Source organism: Lactuca saligna, chromosome 4 (genome assembly GCF_052625555.1).
Source record: "Lactuca saligna cultivar CGN05327 chromosome 4, ASM5262555v1, whole genome shotgun sequence".
Classification (NCBI taxonomy): Eukaryota; Viridiplantae; Streptophyta; class Magnoliopsida; order Asterales; family Asteraceae; genus Lactuca; species Lactuca saligna.
In genome coordinates this window covers 63,044,721-63,062,840 of record NC_136420.1, presented here as the reverse complement: position 1 = coordinate 63,062,840, position 18,120 = coordinate 63,044,721, and the positions used below count along the sequence as shown (strand labels likewise).

Below are 18,120 nucleotides of genomic sequence, written 5' to 3'. Positions count from 1 at the left end.
ATGTTTGTTTCATATGGCATAACCAAGAAATCCCGTAGGCTCTCAGACATCATGAATCAAGCAATTCTATGATGTAGTTCCTAAAGATCCCTAGCCTACGAACTAGCATGTGGTTCTTGATGGGTTTTTGGTCATAAGACATCCTATGTGCTCATACAAACCCTAATGCTTGGATCTAGGTTTCTCTATTGTACATGCTTTGAATCCAAGACTATAAACCCTAATTCTAGCATGCAAGTAATCATATTAACATGTAATTAGGTTTAAGAACATACCTTGATTGTTATGTAGCAATAACAATCCCAATTCCTCCTTGAATTGACTTTGGAAGGCTTAGAGTCACAAGTGTCACTCCTCTAATGGCTTACAAACACCATAAGCAAGTGGAGAAGGTATAAAGAGAGAGGTGAGAGGTTAGAATTCGTATCTAGGACCTCTTGGGAAGGGATACACGAATTCATGACCCTAGGGGTGTTTATATAGGTGTAGAGATAGGGTTTCAGTCATTATCCTTATCTAGGTTATTATCCATTAAGCAACCAACAAGATAATCCTTGAATCCTTATCATACTCGAATTCTAAGGATTTCCAACCTTAAATTCATCCACCACATAAATAAGATAATCCTTACCTTATTTTGTAACTATCACATAATTACAAATCAGCCCCTCTAGTTTAATTAATTATATTTGATCACAAAACTAATTCTTAATTAATTATTGACCAATATTAATTAAACAAATATGATTTCTCCTTTAATATATTATTCTTATAACATATTAATAAATCATATTATCCTCTCTCTCTTTATTCATGTCTCCAATCAAGTTGTTTTGGTGAAGGCAACCCAAAAGGACCATGCACCATCGGGTCAAGTACATACCAAAATAGTTATGGACTTAGACACTAATCCAACAGTCTCCCACTTGGATAAGTCTAACAACTATTCTGCGTATGACTTCAGATCCTGATCTGCAATCATAGCTTTCCAAAGCCGCTGTCAACTCTGATCATATCAGATACGCGTGTCCTTAGATAAGGGATCATATATTCCTTGCCTTTTATGCATTCAAATGAGAACTCATAGGACTCACATGCATAATTAACTTGATTGGATTGGCACAGAAACAAAATAATGTCTTCACGATAGGTTGTAAACCTCAACTCGTGTGCTAGTGATGATCGATAAGGTTTATTTGATTTGTTCTTGAAGCTTTTCAAGACTATTAAGACTCCCACTGACTCCTTGACATATAAGATTCTTTTGTCAATAACCATCTCTTGACAAACAAATATTCAAGAGTTAGTGTAGCTTTTATCAAAACACTTCATAAATTGGTCTTAGTTGGTCTTTGTCTTATCCAAGACATCACAACTTTCCACAATTGATGAATGTTATAAACCTTCTTAATACTGTTCACTCAATGTCACAATCTTGACTTTAAGCCTTGTTTTGGAACGAAGTATAATTGACTTCTTGATTTGACCATTTCTTCAATCTTTGATTCCTCTTCTTGGACATACAATTGTACCAAGACTCACTTAGAGGATCAATTGAGATATGGTTCTAAATCATTAAGATCTATCATAAAGCATAAAAGCTACTCTCCCTTCTTCTTAGAATGGAGAAACTCTTATCTTTCTGCCTACTTGATTCTTCTTATTCGTTTTGCTATTGATCTAAAACCTTTAATCAATTCAAAATTACACTTAATCTTGTAAGTGTAATCATATTTACTAAGCCTTTAGTAAGTCATGACGAATATATTTGTTACTCTTATGGTGAACTTGATCAACACACAACTTTGTGTACTCGATCTCCTAATCCTTCACTTGACACTTTGTCAATGAATTAGTCTAATTTCCAAATACGAAATTTCTCATTCATCATGCAACCAAGTTGCATGATTCCAAATTTCTGTCCAATTGAAACTTTGGGCGATGAGAAACTCTCCCTATTTGGTAAATTCTCGACGTTTCCATAAATAACATAACTAAGAATCATATCCATTCGTTGTAGAAATATGTAAACATCAATTTTCATAACGATTTCATTGCAAGGAAATAAACAAATAAATAAGTAAGTCAAAGTTTGTTTTATTTATAAAAGCAGCGGAAAATCATTTGTCCTTACAATGCAAAATCTATTGAAAACTATGTAAAAAGAAAATTTCTAACAACTCTATCATAACTATCTAAGCTCAAAATCCAATCTTCAAGTCCATGAGATCGAGATCCATCTCTTGTGATTAGATTCATCTTGCTCTCTTATCAAGCTTCCTTTCTTTTCACCGATCCTTCAAAACATTCAAATGCAATCTTATCACATCATGTATTAAGAATCAATAAATAGGAACTTAATGGAGTTAGATAGTGGATTCTTACCTAAAGCGTAGTCATACTTTTGACTCTCCCATCTCTTAGATCTCTTAGGTAAATAGGGCAACTTCATCTCCAATGCCCCTTCTCTTGGCAATAAAAGCAAATTGACTCCTTTGGAACAACACATGGAACTACTTCAGACATCGTCTTTCACTTATGATCAAACTTTTCGATCATTGCATGTCTTTCATTGCCATTGTCTATATCCATAGAGGTCTTGAAGGCAGATTCACCAATCAACTTTGCTTTTCTATTGCGCCAAACCATTGTTGATTCAGCAGCAATAAGCATGTAGGTGAGATCTATAAGGGTCACGTCGCAGCTCATCATATAGTATTCTCTTACGAACTCACTATACGAGTTAGGAAGTGACTGAAGAATCCAATCAACAGCCATCGCTTCACCGACAACGGATCCCATCATTCTTAATCTATCAATGTGTGACTTCATCCCTAGGACGTGTGCACACACCGACTTGCCCTCTTTATGTTTACTTGCCAAAAGGGCTTGAGTGATATTGAACCTTTCAATTTTACAATCTTGTGGGTTAGGGAGAATAATTGGAGGAGGAGGAGGAAGTGAAGCATGATTTCTTGTTCCTCGATCGAATCGTGGAATATCATCTTCATGTGGAATGCTTGTTCCACGGGATTTGAGAAGACCATAGTTGTCGAACTTTGACATCGGGAGAATAACAAATTCAAGTTAGTTGATTGATTGAGTCCTTGGTAAATCACCCAAATGAAATTCCAAGGCTAGGACCCAATACAATATCCTACAACTCGGGAGAGGGATGCCGTAACCCAAATTGCAGAACATTTGAAGGTAAGTGAATGACGATTCACTAGTTTCCACCATGAAAAACGAAAAAGAAATTTAATTTTTAAATCTATGAAAACTCTTAGATCCTTTGAGATTCATTGAACATTTCAATAGCATGTTTAAATCTCGATATGCCCCTCTTGTTTGTGACTGGGATGCCGAGGATCACAAAGCGGGTGTGAATAACCATGCAAACTACATGGTGCCCTCACATGTTACAATCACCTATTCGATGTGCCGGTAAACCACACACGCTCCACCGAACTATGACAAACATTGAGTCACCCTTTGCTACCTTTGCTTAGAACCATTTAGTGTGCCGGTAAACCACACACGCTCCACTAACGTCTTTGCAAGGGCACAAAGTGTAATTTCATGGAATTGCATCAATTCACTTTTGCCTAAGTAACTAAGACTGGGAATTTGAAAAACATTTAGTTACTTTGTATTTCATTATACTTATAATGGAAGGTTTCGTCCTATCCTACCCGTTCGGCTAACGACCCTCCACTAGTCAAGAGTGCGGTGGGTAAGAGTGGATACCCATTCAATCGCCATTTTATAGGCAATTTCCTTAAACACCCCTTATAGACCAGCTTCGTGAACGAGGCCTACTAACGGTAAGACTGACTTTTACTCATGCATATATATAATGTTAGACTTTTAATGTTATATATAGTATAGGGTGTATTTTATACTTTTAAAATACTATATGGTTAACTTTAACAATTACACTTTTAATTCAATTAAAAGGTTAACCTAAACCTTTATGGATTTATTAAATCTCTTTTAATTATACTCCTTAATTAATTAATAAAACCATAAGGGTGTGATTTGAACTTTTCAAAACATTACTAGTGTTTTAGAATTTAACATTTCTAATTAAACCTTTAATCAACTTTTAAATTCCAAAACTTGAGGGCAAATTTAGAAACCTTTTTCAAAACATTAGGGTTTTAACTATTTAAATTTCAAAACTTCAAAACTTTTGGGTTCAAATTTAAACTATAAAACCTAAAGGGGAAAATATGAAACTTTTCATAACAACAAGGATCAAATAACAAATAATCTAAACTAACATTTAGTTACATAATTATCTATATTTGATTTGTTTAATGATTTCTTGCAAAACAATTTATCAATTTACTCAAAATAATTAATCAATTATCTTATAAGGAAACAATTATCTTGTTAATTGATAATTATCTTTAATTAGATCAAGAATATAGTCATATATATATCATAAAATCGGATTTATATTGATCTAACATAATAAGGTAACTATCCAAATGCAAAAACAGCAAGAAATCCCGAGATAAGCATTATCTGACGCTCGAACTCGCCGAGTACCACACTGTACTCGCCGAGTTGAGGTCTACTCGCCGAGTACACTGTGGTACTCGCCGAGTTCCTCAGCCATAAAGCCCAAAAAACGATTTTCCAGTTATACAATGCATCAATACAATTGAAACCAAGCTAGGCTCTGATACCACTGATGGGTTTTGGTCATAAGACATCCTATGTGCTCATACAAACCCTAATGCTTGGATCTAGGTTTCTCTATTGTACATGCTTTGAATCCAAGACTATAAACCCTAATTCTAGCATGCAAGTAATCATATTAACATGTAATTAGGTTTAAGAACATACCTTGATTGTTATGTAGCAATAACAATCCCAATTCCTCCTTGAATTGACTTTGGAAGGCTTAGAGTCACAAGTGTCACTCCTCTAATGGCTTACAAACACCATAAGCAAGTGGAGAAGGTATAAAGAGAGAGGTGAGAGGTTAGAATTCGTATCTAGGACCTCTTGGGAAGGGATACACGAATTCATGACCCTAGGGGTGTTTATATAGGTGTAGAGATAGGGTTTCAGTCATTATCCTTATCTAGTTGATTATCCATTAAGCAACCAATAAGATAATCCTTGAATCCTTATCATACTCGAATTCTAAGGCTTTCCAACCTTAAATTCGTCCACCACATAAATAAGATAATCCTTACCTTATTTTGTAACTATCACATAATTACAAATCAGCCCCTCTAGTTTAATTAATTACATTTGATCACAAAACTAATTCTTAATTAATTATTGACCAATATTAATTAAACAAATATGATTTCTCCTTTAATATATTATTCTTATAACATATTAATAAATCATATTATCATCTCTCTCTTTATTCATTTCTCCAATCAAGTTGCTTTGGTGAAGGCAACCCAAAAGGACCATGCACCATCGGGTCAAGTACATACCAAAATAGTTATGGACTTAGACACTAATCCAACAGTTCTAACAATTAACATATCAATATTATGCATATCACAAGTATGTGTATCATAGGGAATAACTTTCTCTTGAGTTCTAGCTGGCTATACACATCACATCCTCCTTTTAAAATTAAATTTTAGAAAACCGTTGTGAAAAATCTTTTGCAAATCCATAGTTTGAGTCAGGAATCAAACGGCTGTTCATCCAGATCCCTCAAACCAGGGCTCTAGTACCAACTTGTAATGTTCCAAAAACCATAGTGAAAATTTTCCAATTTTCAAAAGAAAATATACAATTTTTCCATAAAATATAAATCACAAAACATTGTTTCAAAGCCATATCATAAAATCAGAGAATCATAGTATCTCTTAAAACATAACGACCATTAGATGATGTTTACAGTCACAGCTTTTCTTTTTCCCGATCCGTATAAGTAGCTAAAATATTTAAATCCACAATTGTAATCGAAAGTATAATGAGTCCCCCAAAATACACCACATAACAATACAGATACAATACATGCACACCGGGCCTACAACACAAGGTTGGACCATATATTTAGCCTATAGTATCAACCGGACAACTATCCTAAGGTATCTTGGCCTACGACACAAAGTAGGACCACCTCAACCCAACCACAATATGTCAATATGTGCAAATACAATAATAAGAAAACAAAGGTAATTATAACATATCTACCAATCTAACAGATCACTACAACATATGAACATCCTAACACACAAAGGATACATACTGCAGTACAAAGTATAGTGAGAAAGCTCACCTCACAGATGACAGATAATCACCATCACCTCATAGATGACAGAATAATCACCATAACTCACACAGAGGTAAAGACTGACACTACGAACCACCTATACATAACTTAGGGGAAAACCCTCAATATATAGCCTAAAAACCTTATGTTGACCAAAAATTCATCATGGTAAAAAAGTCAACGGTCAAGTCACAATGTTGGGGCCAACATCATGGCCACATCGTGGTGGCTACATGCCAAAATAGTCGCAACGAAATTGGCCACCATGTTGTGGGAACTAGTTCCAACATATTAATGTATTAAGATCTTCATTAATATCCATAACTCAAAAGCTCAAATATGATCCTTCCAAAGGTCTTAATGGATAAAGTTTTTGACTTTACCCATTATGTCATCCTAATAAATCAAAATCTCTAAACCTAAGTTCTTAATGGATGAACCAAAAGCATTGACAATAAACTAAGTCATGCAAGCCATATTTCTAACCACTACCATGGTCTAGAAGCCGTACAATGCACTCAAGGGTCCTGGAGTTAATTCAAACTCTAGGAACAAGAAGATTTGGACTAAAAAGCACATAAAATGTCAATAGATCTAGAGAAGTAATGAGCAAGATAGCAACTTTATACCTCCAAATGGTCAGAAAGGTGATGAAGATGATATATATATATATATATATATATATATATATATATATATATATATATATATATATATATATATATATAAGTTGGGACCAAGCACACAAGTAACAAGAGATTATCCTTCTTCCTTCAACATTCATAAAATAAGCTCACACACTCAAAACACACACAAGGAAGCTAGGGTTTGGGTGTAATACGATCTCAAAGGTTGGAAACTACCAAATAAGGCAATATTAGGAGTTAGTGCCATTAAATAGGGCACGAATCTCAGGATTTAGGATTTGAACCCTAGTTACCACCATATCATGGCAAGCAGCTCACCATGTCGAGGTGTTTTGAAAATGCACATCCATTAAACTAGAAATGCCACATTGTGGTCCCTCCATCACCACGTCGTGGCCAAGCCAAAACCTTACAAAGTTAGATAAAAGGATTTAAACTCGAAAGCGGCATAACTGGAAAACGGATGTTATATATATATATATATATATATATATATATATATATATATATATATATATATATATATATATATATATATATATATATATATAAGTGAATATACCTTACAACCTTATATAAGCTTAGGTACCTAACCATATTATACTACATTGTTTTGCATTATATTTCCATTGCAATCGTCTCAAGTTCATAAACTTCAACCCTTAATTTGATTTACTTCCAAGATTTTCAGACATTCACCATTATATTCCTCCTACACCATTTGATTTGTAACGGTAGTATATGAAGTCCACCAAAGGGTCTCCGATAGAAAGACGTCATTTGAAGGAAGATAATGGTCAAAGTCCAAAGATTTTGGAAGCAATCAAGTTATGAGGTTGAATTTTAAGAACTTTGGGTGATTACAATGTAAATATGATACAAAATTACGTAGTATGATGTGGTTAGGTACCTAAGCTTATATAAGGTTGTTAGGTATATTCACTTTACCATATATATATATATATATATATATATATATATATATATATATATATATATATATATATATATCAAATTTTGAACAATTACCTTTTACAATTGATGCTCTTATAACTTTGCTTTGCTTATCAAAAGTTAAGGTTGTCGTTTTTCATTTTCACCATCTATAGATGCCGAATATAGCAAAGCATGTTTGATTTGATTTATCATATATTGGCTGACAAGCACGGTTAGTTCAATGTTGAATTGTATATCAGCTGCTCCAAAATTCGCAATCTATTGAAACTAGGTCAAGAATCGATCTTCCAACACCGCCTACTCTTCGAAAACGGGTTTTCCTTATGGTATCTGATATGTATTGTTTACAATTATATATATATATATATATATATATATATATATATATATATATATATATATATATATATATATATATATATATTAAGATGTAGTGTCTAAATCTAATATTAAGTACTCTCTAAAAGCTAATTAAAACTTTTTTCAAAATCGATTATTAAATTTCCTTATTTGGTTACAATGTTCATAACATCTTAATACGAAATATTGGTTAAACACAATAATGTTATAAAAGATGAAACATGTGTGGCTTGCTTTAATGCGCTCCAACCCAATTGAAACTTTATTTTGAAACAACTTTTTGAAAAATATTTAGGAGCCATGAATATAATGACATGATGAAATGATGACAGTAGTATTAATTATTATTTTTTTGAATTGGTAGTATGCTAGATGTGAAAACTATCGGCTACAAAATGAAAACAAAACATTATGTCCATAATAAGATTGAAAGAAGAATTTACTTATGTACAAGTTCAGTTCAGGGGGATATACACGTTTATTTACATATAACCTTATATTTACCTATATTTACCTATATACACGTTTACCTATATACACGTTTATTTACATATTTCTATCCTAAATATACTTCTGAAAATATTATGCATTTTTAATATCTTTTTAATGCTTATAATTTTCTACTAAATTTTTATTTTTAATAAATCCGTGCATACATAGTTTACAAATAAATAAATGAAGGACAAAACTTCAAAAATGGTCTCTGTGCTTTTCGAAAATATAAAGTTTAGTCCCTAAGTTCAAAAACCTCACAGATGGTCCATATGGTTTCAAAACTTTTAACAAATGGTCTTTTTCACTAACGTCGTTAGCTTTTGGCCGTTAAGTTTCGTCTTATTTTTTATTTAAAAAAAATAATTATTATTTAATATTAACTCTCTCTCTCTCTCTCTCTCTCTCTCTCTCTCTCTCTCTCTCTCTCTCTCTCTCTCTCTCTCTCTCTCTCTCTCTCTCTCTCTCTCTCTCTCTCTCTCCAGATTAATGAATCGGTGAACAATGAGGCTTTTTTCAGTGAACAATGAGGCTTTTTTCAAGTTTTCCAAATGAAAAGGGAAGAGAAGTGTGAGGCTTCGGTGGGTGCTTTGCTCCAGCCGATAGAAGATGAGAGGATAGGGACCGGGTAGCAGTAGTTGTCGGTCAGGAAGAGCATCACCAGTGCTCGATTAGAAGAAATAGGGAAAAACAGGAGCGACATCAGGGTTGTCGTCTATTGCTTTGTCGGGGATGGTTGTTCCTCTTTCGATTCTTGTAGTGTGTGCGAAGGGGGTTGTTTCGGTAGCTCCCTTGTTCTTTCGTCTTCAAAAAAAATGGATGCTTGGGTTTGATATTTGGCTGGGAAGATAGAAAGAATAACGGATGGGAAGCAGTCAGTGTTTGATCACGATTTTCCCTCGACACTTGGAGCTCGACAATGGCTGTTGACCGCCGGGAAAGATGACCACGACCTGTGGTAGTCGAAGGAGGATTTGAGGATCACCTGATAATGAGAAAGGAAGTAGAAGGGAGGTCGGTGATTCTCATCTTTCTTTCTTCTCTAGTGAACAAAACATATAGAGACCAATTTGATATCATAGAGTCCTTTAACTAGAAATGGTGGAGATTAGGGGTGTTTAGGTTTTGGTTATTTGACTGTAGGGAAGGAAGAAAGAAAGTGGGGCTGTTTATCTCAGTAAAACGAAATGTAAAAGAGCTAGAACTAAAGGTGGGTAACAGGTTCCTTTTTGGTCCTCTATTTTTGGCTTCAGATAGGAGGGAGAGAGGGAGAGAGAGAGAGAGAGAGAGAGAGAATATTAAATAATAATTATTTTTCTGTTCTTTTTTTAAAATAAAAAATAAGAGAAAACTTCATAAATGGTCCATGTGGTAGTGAAAAGATAGAAATGTCCTTCACCTAACGGTCAAAAGCTAACGGCGTTAGCGAAAATGACCATTTGTTAAAAGTTTTGAAACCACAGGAACCATCTGTGAGGTTTTTCAAAATTAAGGACTAAACTTGATATTTTCGAAAACCACAGGAACCATTTTTAAAGTTTTGTTTAAATGAAGTTATAGTATCCACCTGCCGTATCTATGCCATCCTAGCAAAACTAATCAGGTCAAAAAAAAAAATCCTATCTAAAAAATATTTATTTTTATTTTATTTTTTGTCATTTGTCAAATTATCAAAAGTTTTGCCACATGTAATTTTGTGAGAGTTTTAGAATTATTATTTTCCACTTGTCATTTTTTAGGAATTTCCATTTTTTAAAACAAAATTCCACAAAATTTATCATAAGGAAATATAATCATTCTGTTAATCTACCTACTTAATAAAAGCCTCCTAATTTTGGCAGATGTCTTCTTTTTATTCTCTGTTTTGCCACGCGGCTTCTTCCTATCGAACAATATTCTCTTTTTACCGCTCAAACTATCTTCTACGTCTGTGTAATCCTATTTTTAGACCTAATCACATTCCAACCGACAAGGGCTTCATAACTATAAAGAGAATTATATGAGGAGGAATTTAATCTTCCTTGAAATCTCGGCAACAATTATGCAATCAATTTCAAATGCTTCCCTGAATCTCATCTACATCCCAAATATTCAATAAATTTAGGTTTTTTATTTTATTCTACTTCACCGCTGCAACAATTTTTGAATTTGACATGATCGAATCCGATTACATATTGTTCTTCGCCCATGACCTTCTTTCTTAATGTTGGTATGAAGTTTTAGAATGATATTAACTAGGAATCTACGATGTAAATACATAGGGTTTTGACAACACTGTAAGTTTTTCTTACTTTCCTTAAATTCACATTTTCTCTTTTACATTTTGTCAATAATTTGGGTAGAACTTATGATTCTAATGATAAAAATATCATTAGTTTGTTATAACAAAATGTCGCAAATTCTTTAAACTTGCAAGCTTTGGATTGTGATGAGTGGATCTTTATGTTGCAAATAAAATTGTTTGACTCACTTGATAGATTCAGCCATGAAGCTTAAAGAGTTTGTCCAATATTTGTAGGCTAAAATCAATGAATTAAAGGTAAATGGTTTAAAACATGTTATTTTTTGATTCAACACCTTGAAAGCGTGTGATAGTCTACTTGGAAAAAAGAAAAAGCTCATAATTTTGCTGCTATTTTTTTTTTGGGTCAACATCAATTTTGACTATTTTGCAAATCTTCTTGCATTGGATCTAGAAAGTCTTGATCTTTTTTTTGTTGGAAACTATATCTGCAACTTACTCTATATTTTTTATTAGTATTTTGTTATTTGTTGATTCATAGGGTTTGTTAGTTGGGTGATCGCTAATTGTGTTCATGCTTAGTCAGCATATAGTAGCATATAGTCGCCTGAGATCATCTGTGGTATGTAATTTTTAATAATTATTTTTATTTCAATATAGTATGAAAGAGGGTATTTTGGTCCTTCATAAAGAAATGAATAACATAATTGAAATCCTTCCACCCACCCTAGGAATGGTGAAATGCCATGGAATGGAATCTTGGATTTCTATTCTGTTTTGCCATGGTTCATTCAATTGCAATGAAAAAAAAAAAAAAGTTTATCTTCCCTCATTTAATGGAATGGGTTACTCCTAAATGAACTGATTCCTTTTATTTTTCCAAATTCCATTTCTTAAGCAAATGGTCTTTTTTCCTGTTATGGAATAACAAGAGAAGCTCTAATTAAGCTCTTTTTATTTATAAAATTTTCAGTTACACAAATGTAATGCTTCTAACTAAATTATGATTTTATTTTCTAAAAATTGCTAGAATGTTATTGTTAGTATCTTATTTGATGTTACTCATTTTATTATGTTAAAGTTTTCAATAGGAATTATCTGCAACTCACTCATTTGATCTCCAGCAACGTGCATATCAATTCCACATTAGAAATCAATGGGAAGAAAATAAAGTAACCAGCCAAAGGTATTTATTTATGCCTTTTGTTACTTGCAAAGTTATTTTTTTATCCTAAAAATCAATTTGTGTTTAGAGATTCATCAACAATTTTGTGAGGTGATTTTGGAGCTGACTATGTTGTAGAAGTAATGAAGGCTTTTAATCCTGATCTTTAACTCTTTCATTCAAATTATATATTTGAAGATAACTTAAGTGACATAATTGTTTTATGTACCTCTATTTTTCTTCAACAAATGTGTTTTACTCAGCAGATCAGCCTCTGTTATGCACTAACTTATGTCACATATGCTAGATAAGGGCAATATGGGAAATTCAATAAATAAAGAGAATCTTATTTGTTCAAGGGCAATTTAGGTATTTTATATTATTTAGTTTGTTATCTCAAATAGTATAAGATGGTAGTGAGAATGGGGAGTGAGGTATGAATATTTTTGTGAAATCTAGAATTTATTCCTTGGGAGAGTAGCTATCTCGAATCAGCTAACCTATCATTTGTTCTTATAATCTTTTAGGTATATTTGAGGTCATCAGTCGATATTTGAAGCTGTTGGTTGCTTTTTAATGTTATTGAATATGTTCTTATAGGTCCAGTTCATAACAGCCTCTTCATGTAATACTTCAATTTGCAGCATATGTACAACATTTAATAGTGGTTTTCTTGGACAATGGTTGTTATAGCTCTATTTCCTTGGAAATGCAATCGGAGAATGCATTAGTTCATTTGTATGGCTATACATTATAAATGCAAGAATACACTTTATATATTTCTATGCATTGGTATGGAGTAATGTTATCAATTGCTCTATAGTTTGTCAACAGTTTCAGTGTATTAACAATTTAATATGTGGTATGGTCCGAAACAAACGGTGTATTAATAAAATTATGTGATATTTAATAACTAAATGTGCAAAACAAGAAAAAAGGACAATCATTTCGCAAATAATAGTATTTAAAAGGTTTTTTATTTTATTTTATTTTATTCTATACTAAAGACAACTTTTAATAAGTTTAAAATCTTAATCACAAAAAAATGAAAGACTATTTAGAAAAATATCACATTTTCAATATCTATGAAAAGATAACCTAAATCTTCAAGTCTTAAACCCTAGACTATACCTTAAATAAAATTGTTCACTGAGAACCGAAAATGTCTACACACCTTAAATGAAAACATTCACAAATAGAGTTCCGGTTGTTGTTTATCTTTATTCCCTTTTTAATGTATGCATGTCCTTATTTTCATTCCTGCTTTTTAATCATGTTTTAGAACAATGTAATGAGACGAGTCATATTTTGTTATTTGAATAACAATGGTTAACTATGCATTAAGCCAATATTATTATATTCTCTAACTAAAGACATCAGAATAAAAGATACTTAGATCGTTTCAATAAATACTTATTAAAGAAACTAATCGTCAACAGAAAAATATTCTCTAATGTATGTTCTTTGTAATATGACATGTTTACGAAAAACCTATTTATTGAAAGGAAACTTTAGTATAAATGAAGGTAAACTTAAGAAATAATAATAATGTTTTAATATGTAAAATTAAAATCGCATATTTGAAAAATATGTTTTAGTAATAAAATCAACAAGTGATTTTCATTTGGTTTGCAAAAAAACCAAAATTTGCAACATAAGTTTCTACTAAGCTTCGAACTTTGGTCAAATCCATTTTCGTACAAATGATCATCACTAGATTAGAGCTTAGTGACATGAACTTTGAATTAGAATAATTGTGGCATGGTTTATAAATTAGTCACATAAGATATTGCAGATGAAAATTGATAAATGACAAATAATTAACAACATAACATACGAACTGTTTATGATTGTTGTTCTTTTCATGAGTCTATCTAATTTTTATGTTAGATAGTTAAGTCTCTTGTTAGAATATCACTTTACAATCTGATTGTCATTTAGTTTTTGATTTCTTAGTTTTTATTTATAAACATAGATTTGATTTTGTTACATAGCAAGTAACTTATCATGTATAATTTATAATATTTTAAGTTGTCATCCCGTATACTACACAGGTTATAACCTACTTTGATAATAAAGTCTCATGCTCTAAAGAATAGTTGATTTCTTTTATAAATGTCCAAAAGATTACATTATGTTATATAAAATTATTATTGTATAAAATATTTAATGTTTAAATATTGATATTAAATTTTTATTTTAATAAATCCGTATAGTATACGAGTCTCACACCTAATAATAGCAATAATAAGCACTGTCAAATGGTAACCAAAAGTAGCTACAACTAATTAAATAATAATAATAATAATAATAATAATAATAATAATAACAACAATAACAATAACATTTTTCATGTTATTTATAACAATAAGCCCAAATAACAATTTACTTCATTTTACAAATATGATAACCTATTAATTGATAACTGATATACATAACTACACTTGCACAAAAAAACCGGTTCAGGATCCGAACCGCTCACTGAACCGGTTAAGTGGTTCACCATGAACCGGTGCACTATGAACCGAACTGATTTAAGAACCGATCCGCCGGTTTGCACCTGTTCGAGATTTTAGACATTGAAATCGGTTTAGAACCGGTTTAATAACCATGAACCCACTACAACAAACGGGACCTATATGGACGACAATTGTCGTTTCTATAGGTTTAAAAAGTCGTCCCTATAGCTGTCTGGGGCGATATGTCGTCCCCATAGCTCTCGTCTCCATAGCTCCATCACAATAGAGCTGCATTGTCGTCACTAAAAAACTCGTCGCAATAGCACACTTATAGAGATGACATATCGTCTCTAAAGGGTTCATCACTATACTTTTCCCATCACCATAGACAAAGCTATAGAGATGACATGTCTTCTCTATATATAAAGTTATATGATTTTTTCATGCCTCTTGCTTTTTTCTTCATCCTCTTTGGCAATTTCATCAATTATATCTAGTAAGCTGCATTATACATATTTAAAACCAAATCAAGTAAATATAATGAAAATAAAAATAGATATAAAACCAAATACATTTAAAAAAAAAAATACCTGTCAAGCTCTTTAGTGAACTCCTTTGTCTTCTTAGCTTCTGCTTACATTTTCAATTTTTCTTTATTCCTAATCCTCTTATTCAAAACACTCGTGTTACCCTTTATTCCTAATACCATGCCACAATTTGTTCTTTATACCTTTTTCAAGATCTGCATAGCTACATACTAATGACACTACAAAGTATTTTCTACAAAACTTGCTAATTATATTCCTCACACTTCATAAAATAATCTGCATACTTTTGCAACATAACAAGTCCTGAAAACATTAACTTATTACCTTTTAGTTTTTCACATGAGCACCGTTCAAACAGAAGAAAAAAGAAAAAGAAAAGCAAATTTACCAAAAAGGGCAAGTGAGGTTCTAAAAAAATTAATCCTCTTCCATGGGCACATCTGGAATATCAAATCGCTCTTCATCTATAGTTTTATTCATCACAGAAACAACGGAAGGTGATACAAGAGTTCAGGAGAATGAATTCAGATCACATAGAGATTTATAAGGGTCTGTTTCATTAGACGGAATGGAATGAGTAATTACATTCCATTCTTTCTCTGATTCCATCATTACCAAAATAAAATATGAGGAAAGAGTAAGTAAAACTTTAATTAAACAAAAGGAAGGATATATAGAGATATAAGATCATCCTCCTTCTCCCCACGGATTCGGCTATTATTCAGTTCTCTTAGAACTTCAGGTGTTACCTGAAAAAAATTTGTGTTACCCTTTTAGTTCATAATTTTCAGAGTATAATTTTAATATAAATCATACATAAACAATTTTTTCAAGGAGATGTGCATAGCTACATAGCTTTTTTCAAGATCTGCATCAACCATTTCATCAGCATCACCATCACACTCTTTGTCCGCATCAAGAAAATACATCTGTTAAAATTTCTAAATCATTAGGTACACACATAAGTATTTAAAGGGACAAAATTACAAAAGAATAAAGCTACACAAATCTTCATCATCAATGGCTTCTCCATGAACAGTTAGAGGAACTGCATGAGCTAATGAATCCTGAAAAAAGTTAAAAACATGAAGTAATCAAAATGGAAGTCATTATTCATCAATAGTTTCAACAAGCTATTGGGAAAAAATCATGATGTATGGGATCCAGGTGGCTCTACTTCCATAGCAAGAATCACAATTTCAGAGCACTAGGATGAATAATCAACGTCAAGCTTTTGTAATATTAATAACTTTGAATAAATATATAAATCATTCATACATATATAAATACCATTTCACTCTCTGAGATGAACACTGATGTGTAAAGACCAAGAGCATGGATGCCATATTTGTATACAACCAAATGCTTCCAACCCTTTGACTATTTTTTTTTTTTTGGAAAGGGAACTTCCCTAACGAGGGTTTCCGGGCCAGCTTTCGCGCACCGACTAATCCCCCGCTGCAAACATAAAGCTTTGCTTCATGCCCTGGAGTCACTGCAGGCGAACCTCCATGGCCACAAGGGCTGAGTGGTGCTAGGATTTGAACATGGGTTAATAGGTTATCCACCATATCTTCCACATGCCTTACCAAGTCACCACAACCCAAGTGGTTAACCCTTTGACTATTTATATCGACCATATTCTTTCTGCAATAATAAATATTTTCACATATAAAGTATAAACTTTTAAAATGCTACTAATGAAAGTAGCATACCCATGGAGCAAATTCTACAACATCTGGCCCTGCTTGATTAGTCTCACTGCCTAACGCTCCAATTACTAGATTAATCAATGATTTCTTAGTGATTTTGGACGTATAAACAGATTATGTTAGGTATATCTCTACAATTTCATTTCACTCACAGCAATCAGCTCCACTAATCCAAGTAAGATCTTATGAACTCCGAGAACAGAAAAATCAAATCATGATCATGTAACGACATGCAATACACAAATTAACAGCGATGAATCATAAAGGTACACTAATAGTTCCAAATTCTAATACCTTTTCCATTTGTGTTCTAATCGTCTCCATTTTGAGGAGACGGTGGCCTCCGAGGAGGAGAATCTCGGTTGGAACAATAACAGATCAGTGTCATAGGTTTATGATTTTCGCATTTGGATATTGTTGGAGAGTGAAGAAGCAGTCATTGTCACAGGGGAATTGAAGCATCACCGATAGTGAAGGTAGTTGAGTTGTGGAGTCGGGCTGGTAAAATGGCCATCAATTTTGTATCCGGAAAGCAACAAATCTTCGATCAAAGAAGAGGAAGAGTAAAGGGGAGACTACGATCATGAATTACCAAAGGAGCTCGGCAGTACCAATGCTAACAATGACAGTTGTTGCTGCTGAGGAGGCCGGAGCTGTATATTAGGCGATCATCTCATGTGTCATGTGGTGTTCGACATATACTGTAACAGCCCGGAATTTCCAGGTATTTATTATTGGTGTATTTTTGGAAAATTGTGAGTGGACTCGGCGAGTTGGAGCTCAAACTCGCCGAGTAGGATCGCGATTCTTGACGCGGGTTCGCGTCTGGACTCAGCAAGTCCACGCTGTGTAATGAAACCCTAATTTCCAGGGTTTGAGACCTATTTAAAGGGGATTATGGCCATCATTTGCGTCCACCAACCCCTAAAGAGAAACCCTAAAGATATTTGAGCGTTTTGGGAGAGAAAAGAGGCCATTATTGACCTTTGGAGCTTGGTTTGGCAAGGCAAAGGAGATTCTATCTAAGAAGAGGCAAAGGAAGTGGACATTCTGCGATTTTGGAGCTTAGAGCATCATCTTGGAGGTATATCTTGGCTTCCTTTTTCGTTTTTATGATGAACATGGGGGTTTAGGGTTTCTTGACCCCTTTGTTGGCTAGATTTGATGTCCATTTCGTCCCTAATCATGATAAGGCTTGAGATGAGATCCATAGAGGTCCAGAAGAGCTGTATTCCTTAAGCTTTATGAGTGTTCATGAGAGTATTGGCCTAGAGTTATGAGA

General features: G+C 33.0%; 1 long non-coding RNA gene across 1 annotated transcript; it reads left to right on the top strand.

Annotated features, from left to right (window-relative positions):
- Positions 1-11,485: 11,485 nt before the first annotated feature.
- On the top strand, positions 11,486-12,834 carry LOC145038562 (uncharacterized). The gene is made up of 3 exons (XR_013679433.1): positions 11,486-11,576; positions 12,036-12,140; positions 12,647-12,834. It is a non-coding gene; the product is annotated as an uncharacterized LOC145038562 (long non-coding RNA).
- The last annotated feature ends 5,286 nt before the right edge of the window (positions 12,835-18,120 follow it).